Source organism: Larus michahellis, chromosome 8 (assembly GCF_964199755.1).
Source record: "Larus michahellis chromosome 8, bLarMic1.1, whole genome shotgun sequence".
Lineage (NCBI taxonomy): Eukaryota > Metazoa > Chordata > Aves > Charadriiformes > Laridae > Larus > Larus michahellis.
In genome coordinates this window covers 16996616-17004767 of record NC_133903.1, presented here as the reverse complement: position 1 = coordinate 17004767, position 8152 = coordinate 16996616, and the positions used below count along the sequence as shown (strand labels likewise).

The following is an 8152-nucleotide window of genomic DNA, read 5'->3' as shown; positions in this document are numbered from 1 at the left end:
GGAGAGTGAGGCGATGAAGGCACCTTTGCTTGGCCCAAAGGCACCCAAAACTTGACACTTCTGAGGCTGAAATGAGGCTGTTTCAGTATCACAGTCTGCTGGGGGTTGTGACCTGTCCCCTTGCAGCCAGCGCAGACCTGAGGTTAACGGCTCGCCGCAGCTGCCAGTGTCCCAACGTGGAAGGGGAGGGCTGTCCCCGGCCTGCGTGGCCCTGGGGGACTGTAAGGCCAAGCCCCGCCGGGACAGCCCCGGCCCTGCTGGAACCAGGGATCAGCCCTGGGTGCTGTGGGACCTTTGGGGACAAGGACCTCGCTCGGTCTCGAGCCCATTTTGTCCCTGGGCCATGCGTGCACTGAACTGTGTCCAGCCTCAGCAGGAGCCGTGGGGTCGCACAGAGCCCTTCGGGGCTCCCCGGGCGGCTCAGCTCTGCTGCTGCCCGTGCGGGTCTGTCCTCTGCCATCAGCTCCAAGCTGTCCGTCTCCTGCTGTCAGGACAGGGACAAAGGAGAAAGAGGCACTTCCTTGGAGAGCGGCCGGACCGTCAGCCCAGCGCGGTAAGGTGTGTGGCGGGGAAATGGGTAGAGACACATCTGGCACCGTCTGTAGGGCTGCAGGTAGTGGGGTCTATGCCGTGTTGGGCTCTCCGGGGAGCCCCGTGCCCCTTCACACCCCACTGCGGGCGACATGCTGTGCTCTGCCCCTGACTCATGGTTGTCCCCAAGCTGGGGACAGAACTTGTCCTGATTTAGTGCGTTTCTGTTGCCCTTTGGGGTGTTAGACGTGTTTTAGCCCTTCTGCTCGGCTGTGGCTAGGACCGAGACCTGCACCTGGGGACAGGGGCGCTCGTCAGCATGGGCCATGCAGGACTGTAGTCTATAGGGACATATGGGGCAGGGTGTGGGGCTGTGCTCTGTGGGGCCATACGGGGCAGGATGTGGGGCCTTGGGTTATGGACCATCCGGGGCAGGGCTCTTTGGGGCCATATGGGGCAGGGTATGGGGCCTTAGGCTATGGACCATCCAGGGCAGGGCTCTTTGGGGCCATATGGGACAGGGTATGGGGCCTTGGGCTATGGGACCATCCGGGGTAGGGCTCTGTGGGGCCATATGGGACAGGGTATGGGGCTGTGCAGCGTAAGGCTCTGCGGGGAGCATGGGGTGCACGGGCAGCCTCTGCTCCACAGGGGGACACAGGTGATGCTGGCCCCGCACCACCGTGTCCCCCATGCAAGGACCTGCCCGAGCCAGGGGGGGTCACACTGGGGCTGTGCATGTGCCTGCCCACAAAACACCCGTCCTCTGCAGTGTCCCCTCCCACCCCTCTGCGCTTCTCCGCTGCTGGTACCCAGCCCTGGGCTGTTCCCAGCAGGAATCAGCCCACAGAAGGAGTTTGCTGCACTCTTCTGGCTTTAGAAACATTTTGAATCGGAGGATTCCTATTTTTCAAACCCCGTAGAGGGAAGTCACACACCCAAAGGGTTAATTGCAATGAAATCCCGGTTGGTTTTAGCAGCACCCCGGGCCAGGAGGACGCTGGCAGCCGTGCTCCCGGGTATTTATAGCACGATGAACTTTGAGGATGACCAGCCAGCAGGCAGAACCCCAGCTGGAGACACGGGGACGGCCCTGACAGAGCTGGAAGCTGCTGAGGGTCCCGGCCCCGGTGCTGCAGCAAAGCAACCGAGACCGTCTGCCACCACATCGTGGCCCCCGCGCACTCACTGGGCACCCCATAGCCAGGCAGCACTGGGGCACCCAGGGACCCCAGGCTGTGAGACCCCCGCAATGAACACACCTGGGTGGCCAAGGAGATGGGGCTAAGCCTCCTTCAGCCATGGCGTGGGAGCAGCGTCCTCCCAAGCTGGTGTTCCAGGTTTCAGGAGCAGCGTGTGCTGTCAGCAGGACGCGGACACCTTCCCTTTTCCATGTCGAACAGCAGGCAGAAGGTCCCACCTCCTCACGCTGTCCCAGGCCAGATCCTTTCCCACCAGATGACCTGCCAGCCAGGTGACCACGTCCTGCAGCAAAGCAGAGCAACATCACCTCTGGCTTCCTGACTCTGAAACGGGGCAGAGGATGGGGGGAGTGTGGGTGGCAGGGGATGGGAAGCCTCTGTGTGCATGCAAAGCCTTGAAAAAAAACCCTAAAAACAACAAAACCTGAGGATTTGCTTATCTTTTAACAGGTGACAACACCTGTACCTATGGATTGAGGGGCCCCATATTCGACGCAGCGTTCCTGACTGCCAGTTTGTCCATGTCGATATGGTTTGCAAGGAGAGGTGAGAGGCTGGAGGAGGTGCTGGGCCCACGGACGGCCACGGCCACTCTGCAGCCACGGGGAGCTTTGCGCCATGCGTTGCCGCTGCCGAGTGCTGCTGAGCCCTGCTCCCCACCAAAGCCCCCATCTTCAGCCCGAGGTTGCCCTGCTGCTGGGGTCACCCCAAATCTGCAGCACTGTCCACAGGATCAGATGGTCTGTCAGCATCCCAGTCTACATGGACATCAGTGGTCTAAGCAGGAGGCTGGGCTTGTTAAGAGCAAGGGGAAGGAGGGAAGAAATGTCTCAAGGAGATGTTGTCTGGCGCATGCTTGGGTAGGTGGTTCCAAAGGGGCATTGATCTGAGGTGGAATCAGATCTGGGAAAGTCAGGTCGAGCAATGTTGCCATCGATGGAGGTGGTGCGTGGGCTGGGAGCCAGCCATGGCACGAACCAGCTCAGGAGGAGCGTTGTGAGTCCAAACCAGCCTTCTTTAAAGAGCAGGGCTGCTGAAAGGGAGCAGCGTCGTCCCTGAGGGTGGGCTGAGCCGCTGGTCGCTGTGCAGGACACCCCATCCTGCAGAGCAGGCGGGTGCTGCGGTGTAGGGGTCTCCGGAAGGCCCCAGCCCTGCTGATCAGTGTTTCTCCAGCAGCAGCATTTCCCAAGCTGGGCATTGGTTGGGGCATTATTTTTAGGGATGATTGAGACCAAAGCAGAGAAGAAACTAGCAAGCCCTGGTCTGGCTCCACACCTCCATCTATGGTGGATTTCTGCTTTTGAGCTATTTCTGCTCCATGCTGTTGAGATCCCCTTGACTCAAAATTCGTTTATTTTTTTATGCAAACAGGCTAGAAGAAGTGGAGATGGGCAACAAGGATGATTAAAGAAATGGAGTAGCTTCCATTTCTGTCTAGTTGTTCCCTGGGTGGAAGCTACTCCATTTGGAGTAGGATGACAAGGGAAAGAAGGCAGAAAATCTGCAAATCTGGGTGGATCTTCATGAGGACGATGGGAGATGCATCGCTGGCACAAAGATTATCTCCAACCCCTTCTCCTAGGGCTGAGCGTAGGACTTGCAGACATGGTTACTGGAAACCTACCAAGACTGTATAGTGGGGTTTTTTCCCCCTCCGAAGCAACTGAAATGTTTTGGCTGAAATTTGTTTTGTTTTTTTTTTTTTTTCTTGTGAGTTTTCACTGCGATGCTGGCCCCAGCAGAGAGTGTTTCATCCACCCTAGGTAATGTTTGACAGCCTTGTAAGCAAATGAAAATTGGGTCTTACAAAGGGCAGCGTCTGGAAATCTTCATCACGGAGGACTGGCCTCATTTAGAATTACAAATATATACAGTTTTGTACAATTACACATCTTGGCCAGCTCTGAGGCCAATAGCTCAACTTTCCCTCTTTTTTTACCTGAAAGCGCTGGCGATTTACTTGTGGGAAAACTTCTTTTATTCCCTCGGGAGAATAAAATGGCGTTGCTGTTGCCCTCTGAGAATGTTTTTAGGTCCTACCCACCCCGTGAACGTCGATAGAGCTTTGCCTCAGCAGCTATAGGCGCAAGCACACAAATGCCGGGGAAGGAAAGGGAGGAATGGTTTCAGTCTTACAGATTTCTGCAGAAAATAGAGGCTAAAAGCATGTCTTTGAAATAATTGAGCAAGGATACTCTTCATTACATAAGGTTGTTGGGGGGGGGGAAAAAATAGGCTGATTTACATTTTTATAGGAAATAAAAGGAGTTTTGTGGGTGACATAGCACCTTCCACTGAGAATGTCAGCGTGAGATAAGTGGGCTTCAAATAAAAGAATAAACATTTTCCCACGGGGACTGAATTCATACCAGGGAGCTTAGCCTGGGAAGGAAGCATTTTTACAGGAAAACATTTGTCGCCATAAAAAATACGTTTTGTTAGCGCAATATGCATTTTCTGCAAGGATGCTAATTCTCACCTTTGCCTGCAAATTTTTGCTGGTCCATCTGAGTTTTGGTGGAGCTTTGGGTGGCAGGAAAACAGGACTACCCTGATTTTGTGGATGTGGTTTTTTTTTTTTCCAGGGCAGGAATTTCAGGGCAGGAGGAGAGTTCGATGTGCTTTTTAGGAACGGAGGGATTTTTTCAGCCGCCGTCAGAGCCGGCTGTAGTTTAGCGACACTTTAATTTCATTCACAACGAGTAGCCCGGTGGGGGTTTTATTCTGGTTTCAGGTTGGTGGCCCTTTGAGATTTGCTGTGCCATGCTTCAGATCCGCTGCTGTCTGGCATAACAATTCAGGTTGCTCAAAAGCGATGATTAGCATAAATGAACGAGTGGGTGAAATGTTCATTATATTGCCTACTGTCATGTTTGTGTACCAGATTTCGTTACCATCTGTCATTTCTGTTTTCTTGTTGTTGCCAAAAGTTGTCATTCTGAATGGAGGGTGGAGACATATTTTCAAAAGCTAACAGGAGATAATTTTAGGTACTTTAGGGCTCGTATGTTCTGTGCTGGGTGTCAGCAGCCCTCATGTGCATCAGCCTTGCGAGTCTTTGATAAATACTGGGCAGTGGTTTCGTTAAAGGAGTTTTTAAAGTCATTCGTTGCAGTCACACGAACGCATGAGATCCTCAGCTCTCGTCATGAGAAAAGTAGCTGGTCCTTGCAATTGCGAAGAAAAGCTTGAAAATAAAATATATGTTTTCCCTAATGTTAAATAAAACAGAGAATATAAGGAGGGGGGTATACAGTGACGTTGGACTCTTAAAAACCAAGCTCCTGCCTCGAGATCTGACCGAGGAACGCGACAGCTCCGCTGTAACAGACTGCAACGTCCCCAGATCATTTCCAGAGATGTAAATGTCCCGGGGACGAGAAGCTGGACAAATTCAACCTTGAAATGAGCTGCAGCTCTCTCGCAGTGACGGTAACTGCGACAATTTGCAAGGGGAGCGGTGCACTCACCGGGGCCTGCAGCCTTTAAAGCAAAATTAGCTCATTTTCAATCTCACAGTTTTAATTCAGTTTTGGGAGGAATGGCTCAGCCTGCGAGTGGGGAGCTGGGTAGGCGAAGCCACAAGGATTTCTTGCCTTGCCCCAGTGCTGTAAGATCACCCGGTCCGAGAGCTCGGTGCCCTGTGCCAGCTGGGGAGGGAGAAGGCTCCGGGGTGCCAGGATCATCCCCTTTCCTTTGGGCTGGAGCACCAGACTCGTGCCGTGAGCAGTTAAACCATCCCTGGCAGTGCTGAGGCCATGCTGGCACCTCGTCGCTTCCCATCTCAGCCCACAGCAGCTCCGCTCTCCCAAGGGCTGCGGGGTTTTAATCTGACCCGAGTTGCAGGGCTCAGCGTTAGGGTGAAACACAATGACCTATGACGTCCAAAAATACAGAAAAGATGATCCAGTGGTTTCAGTTGGACTTAAACTTCCGGAAAATCCAAAGCCAGACAGTTTTGGGATGTTTTTTTGATGGTTTGGGCACAGCCGGCCAATGATCCAAATTCCTAAGCAAAGCTATAAAGATATGCCAGTGTTGTGGTGGGAACTCGCGCTGGAGTGGGAGTGCAGAGGGTCACCGCTTGCCCAAGGAGAGGTGGGGAAGAAGGAGATGGGGCTGCCTTTGCTCTGAAAGAAGCCGAGATAATTCTGAGCATCTCTGATGAAAGGCTGAGGGGAGAGCAGGGCCATGTCACGACAGCAACCACTTACAGACCACAGGAGGAGAAGGGTGAGAATGAGAATTCTTTCCAGCAGCTCTCCAAAAAGGCCGAGATGTCTGGCAGGAGGGATTTGAACTCCATCTCCAGAACCACAGAGAGCTCACCTGCTGCCAAACCATGGGATGGAACTGGGGATGTTTCCTGGCTTCAGCAGGATGAGAAGCCACCAAGGGAGCAATCCTGGGAGATCCCAGGCCCAGAAACGGGTGTCTGGGCTCCACCACGGAGAAGCCTGCACCAGCTGCTGGAGCGGCAAGAAGGTAAATGAAGCATCATGTATCGATTGAGTTAAATCCACATCCCCTCCCTAGGTCTCCCTCTTTGATGGGTGCCTCCTAGAAGCTTTTAAGCAACACTGTGGTGGGTTTGCACCCTTAGCGGTGCCACCCACCCAGCCTCGGCTGCCCTGGCCCCTTCCTTGTACCTGCAGGAGGAGTCAGGACCAGGGGTGCAAAAAGAGCACGGTGTGCAACTGGTGTCGGTGCTGTCAACCAGGGTTCAACCCAAGCGCCATTGCGTGTGTCAGGGGCTCGGTCCAGGCTGGTCACCTCCATAGCTGGAAGTCTCACATCACTCTTCTTCCCAACTGCTTCGCTCTCCCCACGTGTGGGCTGGGGTCACGGGACTGCACTCGCTCCAACAACTGGGCTTGCGCTTGCTCTGGTACTTTTGTGATGGTTTAAGTTACATTTTGTGATGTCTTGAGTTATAAACTCTTCCTGGCAGAGCCTCCATCCATGCAAAATCCTGTATTTTTACAAGGTCTTCAGCTGCTGTTGTAGTATGAGTTTGAGATAACAGCTCTGTCCTGTTTTAACACTTCAATAATGTAAATTGGCTTTCCTATCTTGAATTCTCCCCTGTTTGCTCTCTCCCAGAGGGTAATTTTACAAAGCTTGTGAGCAAATTCCATCCGAGCATTTCAGGATGCTGCAAGCATCACTGAAAGCCGTTCTAAAAAGGTTGGGTCTGTTTTTATTTCACAAGCGTATTTCAGAGCTCTCAAATTCAAACCAGCCTGGTAAATTGCCCTAAATGAGCACCAAGTGCCTTCTTGTGTAGGAGAGCCTGGAAGGCAGCTGAGAAGCCTTCAGATAAGCAGGGAGATGGGGGTTTGGACCACGGGGAGTGGAGCTGACCTGGCAGAGGGGCCAAACTGATTGTTTCTGGGCTGATTTAATAGATGTCACCATGAACTGGATATGGTGGAGTTGGGGAACAGATCCAAGGTGCGGTAGTTTGTCAAGCGCCCCTCCAGGATCACGATGGTGGGACCTCCAGGCTGGGCAATTCGGAGCTGATCTGACTCCACTCCCCTGCTACGCGCAAGGCTGGGATAAGCTGTAATAGGTGATGTGGGGTAGGAAGAAAAGCAGGAAAAAAGGGAGTTTCTCTTCTTAATGCCTAATCTGCTGTTGGCTTAAGAAAACAGAAAAACAAGTGACATAGGATGATCTGAGACCTAAGCGCAGCATGCTCAGTGCACATGGACAGCCAACCTGTTGAATCTGGCGTTGTAGGAAGTAAGCAGCGTGCCTAAGGTGGACAGGTTGGTTTGAAAAGTTAATCCCGCTCTAATTAGAGACAGTGTTGTAACAGCGAAATCGCGGAGTCACAAATCAGAGGGCGAGGTGGCACTGAGACCTTACAGTGTGTCAAGTCTTGCGAGAATGGGACAGGAGTAATAGGCATAACAGAAATAATCCAGCCTCATGCTTAAGGGAGTGGAGCAACAGTCGGGGAGAGCTGGGGAAGGTTTCTCTCCTGGTCCAGCTGACAAGGTGTTTGGCCTTGAGGAACATCAGGTGAGAAGAGTATTGTGTCCAATCAAGGACACAAAATCCAAACAAATTAAAATGCCTCTGGACTAATGTGTGGTGATGTGCATGTACGTTAAAAGTGCTTCCTGACCTTTACAGGGATTGTTTTATACCCTGGAGCATGACATTTTATTACTCTTGCCTTCTACATAATTTATTATAGAAAAATATTATTTTGGCTATAAAATTATTCGCCTTCATTTTAAACCCAGCAATAGTATTTAACTTTCTGATCCTTTTTGAAACTAATTTCCCCAGGCAAATTACATACTGTGCCAAGACATTCCTTCGGCTTTAAATTTTCCTGCCATTAATGTCACAGAATGGGACATCACAGTTGAGAGGGTGATAATTTTTTTGATAACCTTGAAAGC

At 52.1% G+C, this 8152-nt stretch overlaps 1 long non-coding RNA gene across 1 annotated transcript; it reads left to right on the top strand.

The window, feature by feature from the left end:
- The first annotated feature begins 1601 nt into the window (after window positions 1-1601).
- LOC141747564 (uncharacterized) lies at window positions 1602-4947 on the top strand. The gene is made up of 3 exons (XR_012588756.1): window positions 1602-2005; window positions 2184-2593; window positions 3105-4947. It is a non-coding gene; the product is annotated as an uncharacterized LOC141747564 (long non-coding RNA).
- The last annotated feature ends 3205 nt before the right edge of the window (window positions 4948-8152 follow it).